The sequence below is a fragment of the Cricetulus griseus genome, chromosome 10, assembly GCF_003668045.3.
Source record: "Cricetulus griseus strain 17A/GY chromosome 10, alternate assembly CriGri-PICRH-1.0, whole genome shotgun sequence".
Taxonomy (NCBI): domain Eukaryota; kingdom Metazoa; phylum Chordata; class Mammalia; order Rodentia; family Cricetidae; genus Cricetulus; species Cricetulus griseus.
The window spans coordinates 13503107-13514231 of record NC_048603.1 but is presented as its reverse complement, the minus strand read 5'-3'; the positions used below and the strand labels follow the sequence as shown (position 1 = coordinate 13514231).

The window sequence follows — 11125 nt, the reverse complement described above, 5'->3', positions numbered from 1 at the left end:
CCAACACAGGGAAGGTTTATTACCCTGGAACAGGTCATTCGAGTCTGCCCTCACCCTTTGCTCCACAGGAGTTTTATGTGGCTAGAGCAGAAGCTGATGAACAAAGCTGCCTTACTGGTTTGGCTTTTCCAAAAGGTGTAGGAGGCTCTCGTTCAATGCTCAGCCTCAAAAAGCAGGTCCTGAGCATGAGGGGTGTGTGGTGTGTGTGTGTGTGTGTGTGTGTGTGTGTGTGTGTGTGTGTGTGTGTGCAAGCACTAGAGGTGTTGGGTTTCCCAGGTAGTCAGGGAAATTCTCTCTCTCTCTCTCTCTCTCTCTCTCTCTCTCTCTCTCTCTCTCTCTCTCTGTCTCTGTCTCTGTCTCTGTCTCTGTGTGTGTGTGTTACAGGCGGTGCATTTCCCAAGTATTCAGGAAACCTGACCAGATTCTTAGCATGGCCCGAGTATAAAGCAGGCACAGACCCTGCTGGCTCCTCCGGGATGTTAGCGCTGCTCACCCTGAGTCAGAAGGCCGGCCTGCCCTCAGCTGACACGGGTGACACGGAGGACAGGAGGCCACACTCTCGACCCTGAGCTGACCCCTGTGGAGTTGCCAGGGTGGAGAGATGGAGAAGCTGTGCAGCCGCTGGCACTCGTAGGAATGGGCGAGCCACCGTCATGCCAAACCCACTCCAGTCTCAGCCATTCCCAGGGCCCCGGGCGATGCCACCCTGGTCCAGGGTCCTGACAAGGTCACTGAGACTCTTCGGTCCGCGCACACCGGCAGCTGCCAGTGCACGGGTGCACAGTCAGTGAGCTCGGGGTGTTGGGGTCACGGTAGCCGCCTTCGCCAGCATCAAACTGCATCCCGGTGATTCAGAGATAACGCCTGGTCCTTGCTCTCGTGCAAACCCAGAGCAGCTCTGCTTGGTTAGTGCATTTTCCCTTGCGACTCCTCCTTCCTGAAAACTCGAGATGCTCTAGGCGCAAATAGAGAAACTGCTTGCTTCCCATCCGGGCCAGGGAACGCTGTGGGTTGGTTGCTTCTCCGACAACCCTATTGGCCAGAACGATTCACATGATGACCCTGGTATAAGGCATCCTGGGAAATGTAGTTCCTGGCCCGGCCCCTGGCTAAAGGCGAACCGAGGGAACGCAGTCTGTCGGTTTGCCCTCTTGGCGGCACCCTTGAGGACTCAGTTCTAGCAAGCGACCACATTTCCTACCATCGAGACAGCTTGTTATCTTTCTGCTGCTAAATCTGCCAAGATGTGAGCCCACACTCCGCCTTGGCTCTTGCTAACGCAATAGGACGTGACAGGCTCCTGTTTTTTTTTTTTTAATTTTATTTATTATGTATACAACATTCTGCTTCCTTGTATATCTGCAAACCAGAAGAAGGCACCAGATCTCATAACGGATGGTTGTGAGCCACCATGTGGTTGCTGGGAATTGAACTTAGGACCTCTGGAAGAGCAGTTGATGCTATTAACCTCTGATCAGTGTCTCCAGCTCCCCACAGGCTCCATCTTGATCCTGTTTTGATTGAAGACGTCAACATTAAAAAGTTTTCAAGATAAAAAGCTAACCTTAACGCTAAGTGAGTTAGGAGGCTCCTATATAGGATGCCAGACTGCACTGCTGGGAAGCATCCCAAGGACCAGGGTTGTCTCAAAGTGTGTGTGTGTGTGCACTTGTATGTGCACGCGAGCATGCGTGTGCTGCACTCGTGTGCATGTGTGTTTGTGCTAAAGCATTCCTCCTCTCAGGGCAGACCACCCCAAATGTCATGGATGCCACTATGACACTGGTTTGTAAGAAGATTGTGCTGGGCTTGGTCTTGCGGCTAAGAAACCTGTGCAGACAAAACATCCATGCACATAACTCCGAGGCATGTCAGCTAGCCAAGAAAGCCTCCAGCGAGTCTTTGGAGGGGCTGAGTGTGCTTCCTGCACTTTGGGAGCACGGCGGTGCTCTCCAATCCCACTTTGCACAGGTGAGGCCGGGCCTGAGCGTGTGGCTCTCCACCAGAGGCCTGGTGTAGACCCTGGATGCAACTCAAAGACAGACAGACAGAGCTGGACGTTTAGGAACTTAGGGGTGTGGAACTTGACTGCACATAGCAGACCTGAGGGGGCTTAGTGAACTAAAGATTCTGATTTAGCTCTACCCTCTCCCAGAGGGCCTGGGTGGTGTGTCAACCCAGCAAGCCAGGGCACTACGATTCAAACATGACCCCTTCTGCCCATCATGGTCTTCTCCCTGTACGTAGAAGCAGCATGTAGCATGACACACAGGGGTGCAAGGGGAAGGGAAGGGAAGAATCCGGGTGCCTCCCCCACCTTATGGTCAAGGCAGGCCCACACAGAAAGACGAAGGGCTTCTGAAAACGAACCGCCACGCCTGGCTGGGTAGGAAGACACACCAGATCTCTTGCGTTTTAAAGATAGGGGTAACTGAACGTTCCCCAGTAAGAGCTGGGAGACCCATAGAGTGCTGGGGACGTTTTTTCAGTTCTGGTAAAAACTAGATTGTCTTGCCAAAGGGGAAGGGGCGCTGTCAGAACCCGGCCTGCGGCTCCGCCGCTAGGGGGCAGCATTGAGCAGGAACGCAAAAGGGAATCTGCAAGCCATGCATTTAATTGTCAATAACTCAGCACAGACTGGCGATTTCATTTACGTTTCTTAATTTAGACCTTAAAGCGCGTGACAAATACAATCACAGAGAGAAAAGACCGCGTTTTGCTTTTTTCTCGACGAATGCCTCCTGGAGAACAAGAGGCTGCAAGGCAAGGGTCCCTCCCGGGCTATGCCGGGACCATGATTAGAGGACCAGACAATAACATAGAGACCGGCAATTTCTTATCTTTGGGGTGGGCAGGGTCTGGTTTGATTTCTTTTACTTTTCTTTTTCTTTTCTTTTTTCTTTTTTTGGCTCACTCTACCTGGAAATGGGTGTAGACCACTCTCTCTGCATCTGCATGGTTCGCATTCCTTCCTGAATGTTTCTTGTTTTTTTGTTGTTTTTTTTTGTTTGTTTTTGTTTTTGTTTTTGTTTTTGACACTGTGGGGATGGATCAGGGAGAGTCCTGGGAGCTGTCAATCCACTGGCTTCATTTAGAATTCAAAGGAGAGCTCCACCACCCTCTAGCGGCTGGCCTAGGTCTCCTCTCCTCCTGGCCAGGCTCCACACTGGTAGAACTGGAGATGTGCTGCAGGCCTCATGCACTCATCTCTCCACTGAGGGCTTTGAGATCGTTCGTGCAGTTTGCCTCCCAGCAGAGAAAAGACTGGAGGACTACAGCCCTCAATGCTCGCCTTGGCCAGGCCGGCACCGCACTTAAATCTTTATGGGTCAGAGGGGCCAACGAGTCATTGCATTGGATGAACACAGCTGGGCCAGGCCTTTGAAGAACTCACAGAAACCACCCCTGGATCCTTCTCTCAAAGGCTGCTGTGTGGTGGAATCATAAATACTAAGGAAACTAGATGAAGAGGCCCGGAAGAAAACCCCGTGTTATACCAGATACACCCTAGCAATATCCTTTCCCCTTCCCTCCCTTCTGAGCTCACCCCAAAGATTTCCATAAAATGGTTGGAGTTTATACATGTTTACATCTGGAGAGCCAAGGAAGGCTTCCTGGAGAAGATGGCACCCCGGTTAGCTCAATATGAACAACAGGAGCAGTGACCCAAAGAAATTCCCGGTCACACTTCAAAGCTCTGAATGGTAGCTAGGCATGGTGGCTCCAACTTGTAATCTCAGTATTTCTGAGTCTGAGGTATGAGGGTGGTAGGGAGTCGGGGGCCGGCCTGGGCTGTATAGTGAGTTTCAGGACAGTCTGGGCTAGCATGTAAGCATCCGACCTCCCTCCAGACAGGAAGATCTTATGAGCTGCAAGAGGAGACGTCTTGGCCTGGTCCAGACTCTGTTATCTAATAAGACTTTCACCGTGATTGGCACTGGCCAGCGGTAATGTGGAAATGGTCCTTATGTTCATTTAAAACACTAATGACAGCGTGTGGTCAATCCTCACATATAGCTATGCTTGCACATAAGCATATACTTCATATTAGCATATAATAAAAGAGGCCCCGGTAGCCTTTGTTGTTAGGGTCACCGTGTGTTTGTATTTGTGGAAATCATACAGATACTAGCTTCATTTGACTCTCACACTTTTAGCACTGGGAGAAACCTACGTTTTGGATTTAAGTATGAAGTGAAAATCAAATTCTAAGCCATTGTGAAATTGAACAGCAAAGCTAGGGTTAAATGAATGCACACTGCCCACTCCGAGTGGTCAGTTTCCTGACTAGACTTGGCATTATCGTCTTAGGAAAGTGCTGCTTGATATTAGGCTAAGGGGGCCTATCCCAAAGGATACTATAGACTCTGATGACCCCCTATGGAAGATCCAGCTTCCAGGGGGAGCAGAAAGGATGTGATAGGTAGGGTTTTAGTTGGGGGGTGATAGGGGAGGAGGGGAGGGAGAAGGGAAATGGGGTTGTCATACAAAACAGTCTTGTTTCTAATACAAATTTTTAAAAAATCTGCAAAAAAAAAATATCAGAGCTACCAAAGGGAAATGAGCTCACCAAGGAAATGATTCCGAGGCTACAAAACAATCTGAATCCACGGGAGACAAATCCAAAACGCTCTTCAAAACAAGGACTCTCTCGTTCAGGAGATGGCTCCCCAGGGAGGGAACTGACACAGCTGTGTGACACACTCATGGTTAATGAGGATCTCCTGTTACGTGGGTTGTACCAGGGAAGGTGTGGGATGTTTGGCAAGCAAGTGATCAATGCCTGCACCAAGTCGAGCCCCAGGAAATGTAAAACAGGAACATCATTGACATACAAGGGACCCAGGCGTCTAGATCCTTGCCCTAAAGTGTAGGTGTGTGTCATTACAAAGCTGCTCCCCACCCACTAGGCAAGTAATAATGTTTGTGTGGTACAAATAACAGCAGGAAGGGGGTGGATCCCCCAGATTGGATTTCTAAACTGATGTCCAAGGGAGACCAGGTTTTCAAGGGGAATGTGGTGCTGGGTGTTCCGTACCTAGGGTCCCCAGCATGTGGGAGGCTGGGACAGGGAGGTGGCTCCCAGTGTGAGGCAATCACGGGTGTGTGAACGTGACCAAATACAGGGGCATGAAATGTCATAATGAGTTAGAATGTTGTTAGCACAGCTTGGAAAAATCCCAGCACTTGGAAGGCAGAAACAGGAGGATTGCCATAAACTCCAGACCAGCTTGGGGTAGAAAAAAAAAAAAAAAAAGAAAAGAAAAAAAGCAGAAGGGAGGAGGGAAAAGAGATGCCATAATGATGTCATTCTTTTTATGATTAATATATGCAAATAAGAACCCAGAGCTGGACGGATGGCTCAGTGAGGACTGATCACCAGGGAGCACATAAAACACCAGACCCGCTTACGATTCCTCGTTGCACACAATAAACAAAGCAGATTCTCTAGACCACAAGGAAGGGTGAGAATGAAGCTCCTGGAGCAAAAGGGTGGGGGTGTGCTAAGTCCAGAGGTCTAACCTCTCTTCTCCCTTCCTCCCTTTCCAACCACAGACTCAGAAGGACAACGAACAGAATTCTGGCATCCTCCTGTAGCAGCAGCAGCATTTTAGGATCAGTGAATGTGTTCGGCTTAGAACCTGATCAGGTCAAAGTACCGGTGAAAGACGGAAAGGTCTGTGTGTCAGCTGAGAGGGAGAACAGGTACGACTGCCTTGGATCCAAAAAGTAGAGTTAAACGAACATCTGCATAGAGTCCAGCTTGCCGCCGTGTGTGGACTAGAAAGAAGTGACCCACTCCTACAGCTCGGCAGCTGTGTCAAGATCGAATCTCCATGCTACCCTTGCACTTATCCCTGTCACCCCTGCATCCCCTGGGGCCCCTGAGGCACCTGAGGCGCCTGTGGACCCTGCGGGCGCTGCGACCCCTACTGCCCCTGCGGATATGTGGAACCTGGGGACCCTGCGGCCCCTGTGGCCCCTGTGGCCCCTGGGGAACCTGCGGAACCTGCGACCCTTGCAACCCCTGCGGAACCTGCAGCCTCTGCGTCCCCTGCGGACCCTGTGGACCATGCGGATCCTGCGACCCTTGCTTCCCCTGCTATCCCTGTGGCAGCCTATTCTCCTGTAGGAAGATGCTCTTGTAAGAAGTATTTAGAACCTATTTCTTAGCAGAAGTCAGTCCTCCAGCCAGGCAGCTTGTCGGCACTTTCTCTTCCCCTTCTCATAGCCCATGTGGTTCAAGTGTACAAGAAACTGAATACATAACTGCAATCTGATGGTGTTGTGTGCTGGTCTTTTGGTTCGACTCCTAGCAGAGTTAGTTAACTGAAGAATTAAGGGGAGATGAGATGAGATCTGATCTCCAAGTACTCCATACCCAACAATCTCTAAACCAGAGGTGTCCCCACACTAAGTAACCCGGTGAGAGGGCCCTGCCTGAAAACACTGTGAGAGTACTCTGGGTGGAAGCTAATACTCAGTGAGGATTTGGTGGTGAGGCAACCTCCTTCACAAGCCCAACACGACTATGGATTTTACTGGGGGACCAGACAATCCTAAGGAGAATAGTGCCAAGTGCAGCATGTTAGAAGATCCAAGACAGGGCAGGCATTCAACTCCAGTGTTTCAGCATTCCTGGGGTTTTGACTCTGCACTTCTGGCTCAGGGTAGTTTGCAGCCTCCTGGGGATTTATTGCCACTCAGTCTCTTTCCAATTCTTGAAACTGGTTTTAGGCACAAAAGGTCAATGGAGCAGGGAAGTACAGCTTCAACCATTGAATTTGGATCCTCACTGACATAGCTCAAGAGCCATTCTTGTTTGTTTTTGAGGTTGTTCTTACTGTGTAACTATGGCAGTCCAGAAAACTCATTATATAGATAAAGCTGGCCTCAAACTCACAGAGATCTGCTTGTCTCTGGCCCCTGAGTGCCGGGACTAAAGGGGTGTGCCACCATGCCTGGATTCCAGAATTGGCTCTTGATTGCTAGGGGATAAAGGAAGTATAAAGGAAGAATGAAGGGACCCTGGGGAGGAAATGGCTGAAGCTGGTCTAGATTCATAGAGGAAACACAAACCCTTGTTTGCATAGTTACATCCTTTAATTGGTCTTAGCTGTGAGTGGATTAGTTTTCTCAGTGAGGGCTGCACTTGGGAATCACTTGAGGAGCTGTAAAATATGGACCAGGCTATGAAGAGGGTTCAGTGGGTAAGAGTGCAGGCTTCACAAGTGGGAAGACCCGGGTTCAAATCCCCAGTATCCACAAAAAGTTGGGCGTGGCTGTTCATATTTAAATCCCAGCATTGAGGAATGGAGATGTTGGGTCCTGGGAACTTGCTGGCCCGCTAGCTTAGCCTAGGTAATGAGTTTACAGTTCAGTCAGTGTCTCATTTGGGGTTCTCTAGATTGACAGAAGTGGCAGAATGAATATACATTTAAAGAAACACATTCAGTTGGCTTACACAGTACAGTCTGGGTTGGCTAAACATTTGGCTGCCTCACACACCAATGTGGCAGAGAACCTGGCAGTTTCTTTGTTCCTGGGGCTTGGTGTCTCAGCAATCCCACTCTGATGCTAAATCCGGGAGGGTTCCTGGAGAGCATCTTGTCTGCAGCCCCTGCTGGAAGCCCCCTCAAGCTGGATTCTGCTACAGTACAGATGAACGTGCCAGTCACGGCAGAGGTAAGCAAAGTGTCTTTTCGAGGTGAGGCTTTTTTCTAGAGCTTCCACCAGAGGTACAGCCCCTGTGTAGGGTGGGTCTCCTCATGCTATGGAACAGATCAGGAAAAGCCCTCACAAGAGAGCCCAGAGGCTTGCCTTTCAACTGCTTCCAAATCCAGTCAAGATGACAACCAAGATTAGCCTTGACAGTGAGAGACACCTATATAAAGGAGGTAGACGGGAGAACAAAGAAAGACACCATGGTCTCCCTCAGGGTTCTACACACGCACACATAGACACACATCCTTACACTCCTGGACATACACGATGGGCACCACACAATACACAGCGCACAGTACACACACACATGCAGACATAGGTGTTGGAAGCCAAAAATTATGCCATTAGAGGATTTCTCGGGGTCCAAACCTCTGGTTTCCATCTACATGGTATTGCAGATGCTAGCTGATTTGCTGTTGAATGGCATAGCCTCAGTGGAGAATGTCCCCTCATTTTGCATCTCTATAGAACTAAGCATTTGAATAGGCCTACACCAGAGCAGAGGGCTAAGTTAGTGACAAGTGAGGACTGATAGGGTCTAGGAAGAGGAGAGACAAATGGCCTCATATCATGGTCAGGATAGTACAGTTAGAAAGTAACAAGGAAGTTGCTGAGTAAAGGAGAGACTCCAGTTTTGCAGCATGGAACTGAGAGCTCTCTAAAGATGACAAGATGCCTGTGTCTGGTCTTTATTGCTGTTGGTTGCTAGGAGTTTCCAAGTCCACACTCCCCCACTCAGGCCGAACCTGTGGCTTCCATGGTTTTGGGCTGAGACATGCTTGGCCATGACACATAGGCATGCATCCTTATACTTTAGTGCAAATACAATACACACCACACCACATACGGTGCACACAGTATGCATGCACCCATACACACACACACACACACACACACACACACACACACACACATATATATATATATATATATATATATATATAATATATATATATGCCAGGATGGGAGTGGTTTGCCTCACATACTCAGGGCCCAAGGTTTGGTCTGTACAATCTTTCTCTCTGTGTTTAATTGCTCTAGAGATTAAAATGCCAGTCAACTCATGACACAGTCTGGGCACCTTGGAAACCTGAAGCAGAGAATGCAGCTTCAATGCCAACCTTGTCTACAGAGTAAGTTCCTGTCTCAAAATAAAATGAAAATGGTGGGGAAGCATTTTTATTTAAGATAGACTGTAGAAAGAATCACAACAAACATTCAGCACTCACGATATTTTTACTAACAGCTTTCATAGTTAATATGACTTTAGAAGGAATGTGGTTACCATGTTTGTGGAAATAATTATAGCCAGACACAAACTGTTCTTTAAAAAATATGTTTATAGTTATTAAATAATTTTCAATTTTGGATTTGTTTTTTTTTTGTTTGGTTGTTTGGTTGGGTTTTCAAGACACTGTTTCTCTGTGTATCGACCCTGACTGTCCTAGGTCAGGCTACCCTCAAACTCACAGAGATCTGCCTGTCCCTGCCTCCCAAGTACTGGAATTAAGGGTGTGAACCACCACTGTCAGGCCAAAATATTCCTATAGTTACAATGAACATCCCAGATTTTATGGAACGGCCCAGATTTCAGTAGCATAGTGATTAGGGACTAGAATATTTGCTCCCATCAGTCACCTGTGTGAGGTCAAGATTTTCTGAAAAAGATGGTAAACGGCTGGGCAGATCCCTCATGGAGCTCTGAAGCAACAGGAGAAACTGTGGAGTCTAGTATACAGGCTGACCAATGTCCTTCCTGCATGGTGCCCACATTCCAGTGGAAGGATTTTAAGACTGATGGTTATCAGGGGTCACCCATGTGGACCCATGCAATCATAAGATCCTTAAGTGAAGGCAGGGAAAAGGATTCCAACCAGAGGCAGGACTGTGACAAGCAGAGACTGAAGTCATCCCAGTCAGAGGGACACAAACCAACCGTGGGCTCCAGCATTTGGGCAAAGCAAGGAAAGAGCCCCCCCCCACCCCTATCACCACCAGTCTGCAAAGGGAACTCAGGCCTGCTGGGTCTAATGTCCTGAAAGAGAAGAAGGTAATTAGTGTTGTTTTAAGCTAAACCTGTGGCATTTTGTTACAGTAACAACAGAAAATGAATACAGGATATCATCTAAGGTCCATGATCCGTAGAATAGAGTTAGAAATAAGTTTCAGGTGGATAAGAGAGAGACCGACTGCCACTCCCACACACATGTCTAGACAAGGCAAACTCCACTCTCGATCTAGAGGGTGGGCTTGGAAGAACAAACACACAGAGACTGGAAGCATACTTGATTTTCACTCTAACTTAGGTGGTAGCTGTGCCTTTTCCCCAGGGCTGGGGCCGGCCTCTCAGTCTTATTAAGAAAGCTAGTTATACATAGCTTGGCCAATGGCTCAGGCTTCTTATTGGCCAGCTCTCAATTATTAACCTATATCTATTCATCTGTGTATCTCTATGTGGTTTTGGTTTACTGGAACGCCCAGCGTCGTATCTTTACGGTTGCTACATGGTGTCTGTCTGGCATTTCCTTCTGTCTTTGTACAGCCTGGGTGTGTTTTATATATTGCCTTATAACATTTTTTCTATAAACATGAGTTCGTTTATGGTTCATTTTTGATACTGGAGGAATGTGAATCTGGGTATTATATTGCTGCAACAATTCATAGATTTATTGCTATATTAGCCACATATGGCCTCAGCCTTGCTCTTTGTCCTTCTGGCCACATAAACCTGGGTCTTTGTATAAACGCATGTTTTACTGGTGTTGTTAGATTAATACATTTGTGGAAAAGTCTTACTAGGTGGGGACATAATAGATTTGAACTCCTTGTCCCAAACACAAGTTTCACAATACTTGATAGAAAAGACTCATATTGAGAAGGGGAGAAGAGGAGGGGTGCAGAGGACATGAGGGAGCAGAAAAGTTGAGACAGGGGAAGAATAGAAGGTAACAAGAATGGAGATATCATAGTAGAGGGAGATATTTTAGGTTTACAGAGAAATCAGGCACTAGGGATATGTCTGGAGATCTACAAAATGACACCAGCTAACAATCTAAGCCTATGGAAGGCCTCATCATCCAGGGGGAGCAGAAAGGATATGTGATAGGTAGGGTTTTAGTTGGGGGGGTAGGGGAGGAGGAGAGAGATAAGGGAACTGGGATTGTCATGTAAAACAATTTTGTTTCTAATTCAAATAAAAAATCTGAAAGAAAAAAGACTCATATTTAATGTATCTTGCAATAGGACATCCTTTTTTCTTCCTTAACAATTCCAAGGCTCGGGAGGGAGATTTGTGCAGAGTCAAAGCAGCCAGAGTGTCTTCAGCTAGGTGCAGACCAGTCCCACAGGGAACTGTGTGGAAAACCTTGAAGATCATACATCTGACTCATGAGCCATAACG

The 11125-nt window shown here is 47.8% G+C and overlaps 1 pseudogene; it reads left to right on the top strand.

Annotated features, from left to right (window-relative positions):
• The first annotated feature begins 476 nt into the window (after positions 1-476).
• LOC113837409 lies at positions 477-6149 on the top strand (annotated as a pseudogene).
• The last annotated feature ends 4976 nt before the right edge of the window (positions 6150-11125 follow it).